Source organism: Pan troglodytes, chromosome 2 (genome assembly GCF_028858775.2).
Source record: "Pan troglodytes isolate AG18354 chromosome 2, NHGRI_mPanTro3-v2.0_pri, whole genome shotgun sequence".
NCBI classification, from domain to species: domain Eukaryota; kingdom Metazoa; phylum Chordata; class Mammalia; order Primates; family Hominidae; genus Pan; species Pan troglodytes.
This window is the reverse complement of record NC_086015.1, coordinates 59,258,848-59,271,014: the sequence shown is the minus strand read 5'-3', so window position 1 is coordinate 59,271,014 and position 12,167 is coordinate 59,258,848. Positions and strand designations below refer to the sequence as shown.

At 42.8% G+C, this 12,167-nt stretch overlaps 1 long non-coding RNA gene across 3 annotated transcripts in view; it reads right to left on the bottom strand.

Moving 5' to 3' along the window:
• LOC107970473 (uncharacterized) overlaps positions 1–12,167 on the bottom strand; it is a 69,151-nt gene that overhangs the window by 51,779 nt on the left and 5,205 nt on the right. For all 3 annotated transcript variants that reach the window (XR_010155614.1, XR_010155613.1, XR_001713060.3), the window contains exons 3-4: positions 10,871–11,030; positions 614–754 (exon numbers count right to left, since the gene is read on the bottom strand). This is a non-coding gene — a long non-coding RNA (uncharacterized LOC107970473). The remainder of the gene's footprint in view (positions 1–613; positions 755–10,870; positions 11,031–12,167) is intronic.

Sequence of the window (12,167 nt, the reverse complement as noted above, 5' to 3'; positions counted from 1 at the left end):
TTCACAGGTGTATTGTCCTCAAGGGCACTCTGCTTTTAAGGGTGGCAGCTGTTGCCAAGGTGTTGCTGATACAGTTCTGCGTATAATTTATTGGAAACAGGTGCTGGCTCATGATGAAGATAGACAGGAAACTAAAGCAGACAACATGTTTAACCACCATTTAAGAAGTTCAGGTTCAGAGAGACAATGTGTCTGAGATGTTTGGGGGATGTTGCCAGCATCCCAGTGCAAGTTTAAAAACTCCTGCAGATCACCATAAGGAAGAAATTGTACATGAATTTCAAGCAGCCCAGCCTAATGAGTGCCTGATGCTATGCTGCCAGATTTAATTGATTATATGAGAAATTTCTAGTTTGTGTAAGGCTAGCAAAAAATTATAAAATACTTTCCTAAGCTAATTGTTAAAAATTACTTTCAAATGAGGTAATAACTGCTAGTTTTCAATGATCTGAACAGTGGATTCAGCTCTAATGTGTTTTCTTTATGCTCAACGTATTTGCTACAGATTCTGTCTGTGGGTCCTTCAGTGTAGGGAACAGCCGAGGATTAGTGTTCACAGGGCATCGGTACAAGTTACGGTACTGAGACAGAGACAAGAGACCTGGATGCTCACCGTTTCCCTTTCAATGTTGTCCCGCTAGGGAGCTGGCCAGCAGGCTCAGGGATGGCTGTCATAGTCAGGGTTTTCTGGCGCTAAGGAGGAGTGGAAATGGGCTGGCACCTCTGCACTCACTGATCCCTCAGCCCTTAGTCCCTAGTAAAAACAAGGAGACATATCAGCTCAGACTCCTCGAAGAAGTCCTCCCTGTGAACAGGCGTTTGTATATTTTCCCAACTAATCTTGAGTCTAATCGGCATGCCGCATACTATACGTGTGCAGTAAATATGCATACTAAATACAGACGAAAAAGAAGTTGTTAAAAGTGCATGCACAGTTTTTCAACCTCAAAAACCTAGATATCTTGGCCATTTACATGTTTAAAGAAAAATACCCAAAGGCGCTAGACCACATTATGGACTAATGGCCTGCCAAATTTCATTTTTGGGAAAAGAATCCACGTTTGAGTTATAACACACGAGTGTAAAAAAAGCATCTGAAACAACAAAATTTGGTTAAAAACACTTTTTGACCCCCAGGCTCAGACCCCATGTGCCAAAAATGTTGACAAAACTTTATATCAACACCAGCGGGCATGCACAGTTTAATATCTGCTTTATGTGAAAAATCATTCACAATTTAATGCTTGCATTAATTTGAAAGAATTTTATGCAGTAGGTAGAAACCTTTACATTACCATTCCTAATCTCTACCAGCCGTCTTGTTCCCTTCTCAAAGAGAAAGTGACTGACAGGGCTGAAAAAAACCAAATCTGCTGAAGGGCCCGTGCAGCTGCTTTTATCACCCTTCCAATAGCCCCATCCTGGCCTGAAAGGCAGGAATTTGGTTTGCATGCGGCTCAGAGCCTTAAACGGAGGTTTAGCATAGGAAAGCAAATAGCTGATGTAAAAATAAACCTTTTATTTGAAAAAAAAACTTTATAAGGCCCCTTTATTTAGAGGGAGACTCACTCAAATAAATACACCGTTAACAAACTTATATAATGAATAATAATATATACTGTAGCAAGTGATGAAATGGAATCCCACAAAACAAGTGCTGAAATCTGATGACTGATTATCAAACCTATAGGATAAATAAACCTTCTCCAATTAATAGCTAGTCTTGGGGATGGGTTTCTATAGAAATACCCCATGAGGAAAAATACCAATTGCAGAGGTTCAGGGGGATTCAAATTGTGAATTTAGCAGGACTGGGCTTAAACACAACACTCTTTCCAGTGTAGTTATGAGTTAGTTACAAGTTTGGAGGTCATGGCAAGATGAGTCTAACTTACTGATGGAGAAATATGCTTTCTCCATCTGAGCTAATGGATTATCTGGGCCATTTGGGACCCTCGTGTCTAAGTATCAGAAGAAGCTATTTTTAATTTATTAAAAAGGGAATTGAGAACCAACCTGGTTTCCTTGAATGTGTTTCTTGCCAACAGACGAATGAAAGCACCCATTCAGAGATTTTTATTTTCTAGCTTTGGTTAGCATCCTTATTCTTTTCTCTGAGTCAATGTGGATACCCTGGTCAAAAGTTTCTTATTGATTTTGGAAAAGAACTGACTTCACATTTATAACCAGCAGTGCTCTGATGTCTGGGAAGTAGAGTTATGGGGAATAACGACTAATGGGCAATCCCAGAGGGCCAGCTGCATGCTGACAACTCTCCCTGCACATCATTTAGCAGGGTCTTCATTTTGGAGCAATGGATGAAGGCCTGTCCAGCATTGCATGAAGGCTGCTTTGTGACTGTGTTTTATCCCTCTTCTTGAAATAGGAGGTGTTCTCTGAAACAATCATATATGTTAAACTTGTATGATGAACGTCAGGGAGGATAAACCTTATATATTTGTTGGTGCATTGATCCATCCATCCATCCATCCATCTATCCATCATCCATACTTATTGTGTACTCTCTGCTTGTTTCTTCTTACAAGGACACCCATAATTCTACTCTCTTCAAGGATGGTGCATTAAGCATGTATTTTATTTTGATATTTGACATCTTGGGGCCTTGTGGAAACTGGAAAAAACTGCCCCCTCAGGGTTAGTTAATTTCGACAGACAGCAAATATCACCCCCAGGAGAATATCTTCCATATGCGAACCAACCTAACACAACCACTTCTTTTTCAGACTCTCACTGGGTTCTCAAACTTGGGCCATTATCCTCTTACCCTAATCTCTCTAGGTCCAGGTACCAGGGTACCAAGAGATAGTCCCCAGAGCCTACCAAAATTATTTAAGCCAGCCAATGCTAAACCTGCTTAACCTGCCTCCCACATTGCTTCCTGCAAAAGCCACAATAAAGATTCTTGCCCATATTTTCCCCTTGCTCCTCTTGCCTCTTGATGGACCCTGGTGCTTCCTGTGTGGCCCTCTGTGGTGCCGCATGCCCCTCCTCTTAAGAACTGTGAGTAACAAACTATCTTTTCAATGGCTGTTCGCTTTTGTTCTGTTGGCCTCACCGTACCAATAATAATAAAAGCTATATTTTAAACAGGTGGAATCAATATACCTTCCTTCAGAGCCTCAACACAGATCTGAATGGATCTGTGGCCCTGAGATTGGAGGTCAGGAAACCCAGTCCTGACTGTACCAGATGCATAACAAGTGTTTTGTCCAAACCATTTGATGTTGCTAGGGTTACATTTCCACTACCATCAACATGGACAATTTTAATTTTGAGGCATTGCAATAAAGGTCACATGGGTTTGCATACATGAAATACATAGCATGTGTTAGGAAGGAAATTAAATCTGATGTTACTTCCCTTAAGCATCTCGTTCTTCCTTACTCGAGTTTTATAAACCCCACTCTAGGAGATTTTCTCTATGTGTAATCCCGATTGAGCTGGTGGGGACCACAGGGAGGTCCATTTTCAACCTCAGCGTGAAGAATAAAGTGGCGGTAGGCATCAAAGGCACAAAAGTGGAGTCGGATTTCTTGTAGTGACTGTGCCACTCACTGGCTGGGTGGTCATAGGAAAATTACTATTCTTCTCTGTGCCTTGTTTTCCTGATCTGTAAAATGGGGATAATTCCCTTCTTCACAGGATTGTTCTGAAGATGAAGTAGGACACTTAGAAAGTCGTGCATGTTCTGTGGATGTCAATGAGTAGGGGTAGAAAGAGCACTACAAGGAGACTTCCTGTATCACCACAGACTCACTCCCGCACCTCTCATGATTGTAAATCCCAAGCAACCATCATAATATACCTCTGCTGTTTTGGTTTCTTTTTTAAACTTTTATTTTAAGTTCAAAGGTCCATGTACAGGATGTTCAGGTTGGTTACATAGGTAAACATGTGTCATGGGGGTTTGTTGTGCAGATTATTTCACCACCCAGGTATTAACCCTAGTATCCATTAGTTATTTTTCCTGATCCTCTCCCTCCTCCCACTCTTCACCCTCCAATAGGCCCCAGTGTGTGTTGTTCCCCTCTATGTGTCCATGTGTTCTCATCATTTAGCTCCTACTTATAAGTGAGAACATGTGGTATTTGGTTTTCTGTTCCTGTGTTAGTTTGCTAGGGATAATGGCCTCCAGCTCCATCCATGTCCCTGAAAAGGAAATGATCCCGTTCTTTATTATGGCTGCATAGTATCCCATGGTGTATATGTACCACATTTTCTTTATTCAGTCTATCACTGATGAGCATTTGAGTTGATTCCTTGTCATTACTGTTGTGAATAGTGCTGCAATGAGCATACACATGCATGTGTCTTTATGATAGAATGATTTATATTCCTTTGGGTATATACCCAGCAGTGGGATTGCTGTGTTGAATGGTATTTCTGTTTTTAGGTCTTTGAGGAATTGACACACTGTGTTCCACGAAGGCTGAACTAATTTATACTCCCACCAAGAGTGTATAGCATTCCTTTTTCTCCACAACCTCACCAGCATTTGTTATTTTTTTGACTTTTTAATAATAACCATTCTGAATTGTGTTAGATAGTATCTCATTGTGGTTTTGATTTGCATTTCTCTAATGATCAGTGATGTTGAGCTTTCTTTCATATGCTGGTTGGACACATGTATGTCTTCTTTTGAGAAGTATCTGTTCATGTCCTTTGCCCACTTTTTAATGGGGTTGTGTGGGTTTTGTTTTGTTTTGTTTTGTAAATTTCTTTAGGTTCCTTATAGATGCTGGATATTAGATCTTTGTCAGATGCATAATTTGCAAAAATTTTGTCCCATTCCATAGGTTGCTTATTTACTCTGTTGATAGTTTCTTTCACTGTGCAGAAGCTCTTTAGTTTAGATTCCACTTGTCAACTTTTGCTTTTGTTCCAATTGTTTTTGGTGTCTGCATCATGAAATCTTTGCTCACGCCTGTGTCCAGAATGGTATTGCCTAGGTTGCCTTCCAGGATTTTTATAGTTTTAGAATATCCCCCTACTGTCGACAAGATGCCATTTCTCTGATCAACTACTTTCTAGAGAATGGAGCAGCTGGTTTAACCAAGCTACTTTTGACCTGAACATGACATACCTTATCTAAATCTCAAACAAGAACTAAAATATTATATGTTGATAGATCTTCAAGCCAAAACAGTTTTACTGTTACGAATGAGATTTTTACAATCAATACCCAATCCTGCAGGTTTATGAAATGACTATACTGGAATATCTGAACTGATTTTAAACAACCTGATTTCAACTGATGCCACTTAAGTGTCCTACTAGCCAATCAGAGGATGAGCTGCTTCTTTATTGCCTGCTGCTTGATTCCTTTTCCCCTCAAGAAGCCTTCTCCTGATGATTGTTTTCAAAGTATGATGGACAATTGGGCCATGTGTGGTGGCTCACACCTGTAATCCCAGCACTTTGGGAGGCTGAGACCAGAAGTTCAAGACCAACCTAGCCAACATAGTGAGACTCCCCCAACTCTACAAAACAAGAAAAGAAAGGCTGGGCTCAGTGACTCACGCCTGTAATCCCAGCACTTTGGGAGGCTGAGGCGAGTGGATCACAATGTCAGGAGATTGAGACCATCCTGGACAACATAGTGAAACCCTGTCTCTACTAAAATACAAAAAAATTAGCCAGGCATAGTGGCATGCACCTGTAGTCCCAGCTACTTGGGAGGCTGAGGCAGGGGAATCACTTGAACCCAGAAAGTGGAGGTTGCAGCGAGCCGAGATCACACCACTGAACTCCAGCCTGGCAATAGAGCAAGACTCCGTCTCAAAAAAAAAAAAAAAAAAGTATGATGGACAGTAATGATAAATAGATCTCATTAGTACTGAAATAATAACTAATTGATAAATGATTAAAATATGTAAGCACAGATTTAGTATAAGTATGTGGACATCAGAGTCAGTCCAACCCTCATTGGAATTTAAACTCTAGTACTCGTACGAGACATTTATCTTCTCAGAACCTTGTTTATTCAACTGTAGAATGCAAGTGGTAAATTGACCTTGCAGGGTTATAAATGCTGGTAACGCAGTAATAGCAACCATGACAGTTAGTATCTATGGAGCACTTACCACTTGCTAGGCATTATATTAATTCATTTTTAACCCAAGCAATAGCCCTACAAGGTGATTATTATGATCAGTTTACAGTTGAAGATGACGAGGCACAGATAAGTAAAGTGATACTTGGATAGTTGGAGCCAGCACTGGCACCCAGGATGCCTGATCTGGAGCCTGTGCCCTTAACCGCTACACTATGTGGTCTCCCAGTAATATTTCAGCAGTTATCAACACACATTTTTCTTGATTTCAGGTTGTTTTGAGGCCTCTGGGATAAGGAATGTCAAGACCCCTCTCACAGCTCAACTGCCCACCCACTCTCACTGCCAAGCCCCTTCTGTCACCAGCTCATATCTCTCAAAACGCAACACTCCCTCCACTGCCAATTCAGGCTTCGGGAGCTGGTAGGAATGGGGGAGTCCAAAAGGCCAGGGTGGGGGCCAGGCTGCCTCAAGAAGGGGCCCAAGGAAACTTGGAAGCAGGGCCGGAATGAGTCAATCAGTCAGCAAGTATTTATTTAGTGCTAGGCAGCTTGGGGGATACAGAGAATTATAAGACGCCATCCGGTCCCCGGCTGGATTTCTGGCGAGATTCCCCCATGTAAGAACCAAGCCTTGAGCTGACGCCCACCCAGCCCATGGAAGGCTGCCATGGCTGTGAAAGTGGCTGCCTGGCCTCTGCGGAGGAGAAGGGAGAGGCAGGGAGGCAAAGAAGCTTGGAATGGGCAGGCCAAGCTCGTGTCCCAGCAATGCCACATGCCACAAGCGAGTCACATCACCATTCTGAGCCTCAGTTTCCACGGATGTACAATGGGAATAATAGCAGTACTTGCCCAGGTATTGACCAGCTGGTGTGTGGAAAGTGTTTAGTCCGGGGCTTGGTGTGATCCAAAAATGCAGGTGCTTTTTAAAAGGCAATGATTTTGTTAGACAGTAAAAAAAGGTGTGTTCTGGAAGCCCTTTGTGTCCAGGCCCAGATCCTTTTGACCACATGACAATCCAGTCACCACTGTGGCAGCCATGCAACACAGGTGTAACTGAGAGCACTCTCACATGCTGCCTGCTGGGAGCTCCTGCACACACCCTTCATGGATGCTCCCTTCACTGAGAGGAAGTTAACACCTATGGGTAACCTATGGGTATCGCTTAACCAGCAGAAGACAGAGCTGGAAGATAAATACTCCCCTCCTTTGTCCTTCAGGCACACAATTCTGAGATGCTCTCTACACACTCCTCAGAATCCCCTGCTACATGTGGGCAAGCCCTACTGTGGAGGCCTGCTTGAACCCACCCTCTCCCTGTGGCACTCTCCCCACTCCTCCTACCTGTTTCCTGGGACCACTCCCCACAGTAACCGCACTCGTGGTATGTGTGTGGAAGGAAGTTCCCCAGGGAAAACGTGGTACAACAAAATGCCCAAGAGCTCACTCAGACTTGGGTTCGAACCCAAGCTCTCCCAAGCACTGGCTGTGAGATGGAAGTGTTACCAAATGTCTCTGAACCTGTGTTTCACCATCAGTAAAGTGGGAATACTTCGTGGTATAGGCTGTATGCGGTGGAGAAAATAATGTCTAGAAAGTGTTTCATCTCCTAGATTTGATAAACAAATTTGGTAAAGTCTCAGGTTACAAAATCAGTGTACACAACTCAGCAGCTCTGCTATATACCAATAATGATTAAGCTGAGAATCAAATCAAGAGCTCAATTCCTTTTACAACAGCTACAAGAAAGAAAAAGAAACCTAGGAATAAACTTAACCAAGGAGATGAAAGATCTCTACAAGAACTATAAAACGCTGCTGAAAGAAATCATACAAGACACAAATGGAAACACATCCCATGCTCATGGATTGGAAGAATCGATATTGTGAAAATGACCATACTGCCCAAAGCAATCTACAGATTCAATGCAATTCCTATCAAAATACCAACATTATTTCTCACAGAATTAGAAAAAAAAATCCTGAAATTCATATGAAAGCAAAAAAGAGCCTCAATAGCTAAATAAATCCTAAGCAAAAAGAACAAATCTGAAGGCATTACATTATCAGACTTCAGGTTATACTACAAGGCTATAGTTACCAAAACAGCATGGTACTGGTATAAAAGTAGGCACACAGACCAATGGAACAGAATAGGGAACCCAAAAATAAAGCCAAATATTTACAACCAACTGATCTTTGACAAAGCATACAAAGGTATAAATTGGGGAAAGGAAAATCTATTTAATAAATGGTGCTGGGAAAACTGACTAGCCACATGAAGAAAGAAACTAGATATCTCTCACATTTTTGTTTATACAAAAATAAACTCAAGATGGATCAAAGTCTTAAATCTGAGACCCAAAAACCATAAAAATTCTAGAATACAACCTTGGAAAAATGCTTCTGACATTGGCCCAAGCAAAGAATTCAAGAATTCATGACTAAGACCCCAAAAGCCAATGCAACAGAAACAAAAATAAATAAATGGGACCTGATTAAATTAAAAAGCTTTTGCACAGCAAAAGAAATAATCATGAGTAAACAGACAACCCACAGAATGGGAGAAAATATTTGCAAACTATGCATCTAACAAAAGACTAGTATCCAGCATCTACAAGGAATTGAAGCAAATCAGCAAGAAAGAAACAATCCCATCAAAAAGTGGGCAAATGACATAAATAGACATTTCTCAAAAGAAAATATACAAATAGCCAACAAATATATGAAAAAATGCTCAACATCACTAATCATCAGGGAAACTCAAATTAAAACCACAATGAGACACCACGTTAGTCTTCCAAGAATGGCTATCACTAAAAAGTCAAAAAACAATAGATGTTAGCATGGATATGGTGAAAGCGAAACATTTAAGTACTGCTGGTGGCAATGTGAATTAGTACAACCCCTATGAAAAGTAGTAAGGCTATTCCTTAAAGAATTAAAAGTAGGTCTACTATTCAATCCAGCAATCCCACTACTGGGTATCTACCCAAGGGGAAAGAAGTCATTATATGAAAAAGACACCGGCACAAGCATGTTTATAGCAGTACAATTCACAATTGCAAAGATATGGAATCAACCTAAGTGCCCATTGACCAATGAGTGGATAAAAACAATGTGGTATATATACCCCAGGGAATACTACTCAGCCATAAAAAGGAACAAGATAATGTCTTTTGTGGCAACTTGGATAGAGCTGGAGGCCGTTATTCTAAGTGAAGTATATTATTCAAGGATGGAAAACCAAACACAGTATGTTCTTACTTATAAGTGGGAACTAAGCTATGAATATGTAAAAGCATACATAGTGATATAATGGACTTTGGAGACTCAGGAGGGGGATGGTGGGAGGAGGATGTGGGATTTAAAAAAACTACATATTTGGTACAACATACACCACTTGGGTGACAAGTGCCCTAAAATCTCAGCATTCGCCACTATATAATTCTTCCATGTAATAAAAAACCACTTATACCCCAAAGCCATTGAAATTTAAAAAGTCTAAAAATAAAAAGACTTTTTTTTAAAAAATAGAAAGTGCTTAGTCTGTGCCTGGTGCCCAGAGCTGAGTTCTCCAGAAGCAGAACCTGAGGCCAGGATTCGTGGGAAAGAGATTTATTGGGAGGTGATCCAAGGAAAAGCCAGAGAAAGGGAAGCCAGAAGGAAGGGAATCAAAGATATCAAGAAAGTTACACCAAAAATGACTTTGGCTGAATCCCCCAGGGAGCTCTGGAAACAATGCAGACCCAGCTCAGAGGGAGGTGGCTTGTTAAGGGCTGTCCCTGGGGGATATAAACTCCCAGACACCTTGGCTCTTAGTGCATTCAGGCAAGGTAGGCTACAGCAGGCTCACCTATAAAGACATTCAGGTTCAGGTTGCTTGGAGTGAATGCACAGTGGGAACAGAGTGCAAGAAAATGATCAGCAGAGATAACAGGCCCTAAGAAATCTGGGTACGGCACTGACCTTCTCTGCCACAGCTTATTAGTGTTGTTGTTCATGGTTAGTATGCTATTTTTTTTAGAGGCTTCTGGAATAATAGAAAAGCAAGGCTCTAGAGCATTCAAAACACCAGTTTCCCCAATTCCCTTGAGGCTTTCCTTCTTAGAGCTCATCTTCACTAAACATCATGTGATGATGACCTCTCCTCTGAAAACCAGCCTCCTGAGTGGGCCTGCTACCATTTGTCAACAGCCACTCAAGGCTTTTCCCAGTCCCCGGAGACACCCTGAGGGTAGCAGTAATAATGCACTCTCACTCTTTTTCTCCCTCCCTCTCCACCCTCATCCCCCTCTTTCTCTCTGAAGGTTCACATACCGAAGACCCCTCCAGATCTCTGGTGGTGACTAGCCTGGAGATGGGGGAGCCACAGGCACCACAGAGAGGCCAGGCTGGGAACAGAGGTGATTGGAATCTTCCAGGTGAGGGGAGGTGGTGTTCTCAACACAGGAAGAGGGGAGAGGCAGAGCGTCAAGTGGGTGGTTTGGAAGTTATTTGGTGACAGTTGGATACGGGGAGGTGAGACAGACAGGAGGCACTCAGGATCCCTGGCCAGGTTTCCCACTTGGGCAAATGGGTAGATGGTGGAGACATTCACTGGAATGGCAAAGCAGAGGAGAAGCAGGCTTAGTGGTGGAAGACAAGCCCAGTGTAAGATCTTTTCTATTTGAAATCTACAAGACGGGCAAATAAAACTGTCATTAGGCAGAAGGCTCTTTGAGTCTGTAGCCCAGGAAAGCCAGCTTGGTGAAGCTATAAATTGAAGATCTACCAAAATGAAGCAAGTGAGGACCTACCATTGAGGAAGAGCAGGACTGTGATGTCATGTGACCTACTAGCTGGGACTTGGAGATCAGCACATGGAAAAGGCATGTCTGGCTTCTGTCTCTGTAGAGGAGAGCACGGGCTTGCTCTCATGCCACTTCCCCTCATGTTCTTCCATCAACCTTGATGCTCCTGGCAATGCAGTGTTGAAAACGTTTTGTTGAAAAGACGTCTTTTTTGGAGAATGTGCTGAGCGGGGTTGGGGCTATTACTCTCCTGACTACACGGCTTCTCCCACTCCAGCCTCTGCTCTGATACTGCTGAGGGAATGGCTATTTTTGGGTCTCTCTGGCAAAGAGGGCTCAGGTACTGCTGCTTCCCTCAGCTCTGTCCTGACTCTTTTTTTCTAACACTCCTGGCCCTGTCCCATCCCTGTCAGAGTAGGTGCATCGCTGTCTGTAAAGGAAATGCATTCTGGAAAGAAGCTCCAGGTTGCAGAAGCTCTGCCACCTGACGTAGAACTATTGCAGGGACCATAGAGGCACAACTGTGATGGGCCCCTGTGTTAGTCAGGGTTCTTTGGAGGGACAGAAATGATAGGATAGAAAGGGAGTTTATTAAGGAGAATTGACTCACACGATCACAACATGAAGTCCCACAATAGGCCGTCTGCAAGCTGAGGAGCAAGGAAGCCAGTAGTGGCTCAATCCAAGTCCCAAAGCCTTGAAAGTAGGGAAGCCAATGGTGCAGCCTCCATTCTGTGACCAAAGGCCTGAGAGCCCCTGGCAGACAACTGGTGTAAGTCCAAGAGTCCAAAGGCCCAAGAATCTGGAGTCTGATATTCATGGGCAGGAAGCATCTAGCACCGAAGAAAGATAAAAGCCAGAAAACTCTGCAACCCAGCTTATTCCATTCTCTTCTGCCTGCTTTTTCTAGCCACACTGGCAGCCAAATGGATGGTGCCCACCCACACTGAGGGTGGGTCTTCCTCTCCCAGTCCACTGAGTCAAATGTCAATCTCCTCTGGCAACACTGTCACAGACACACCCAGAAACAATACTTTGCATCCTTCAATCCAATCAGGTTAACACCTAATATTAACCATCACAACACCTTCTTCCCTTTCCTGGAGAGGAATCTGTAGCTCCTCAATCAGCACCCCAGGCCTCCTCCCTGCTTTGAGAACGTCTCAGAGCTGACCCTACCCTCAGCTGGCTCTCTCACTCTCAAGTATGTGCCACAGACCTGTCTCTGGGTTGAGGACACTAGAGGTCTTGAGCATCAGGAAATGAGCTCCCTAGGGAGAATCTCATGGCCCCTTTTGTTCAT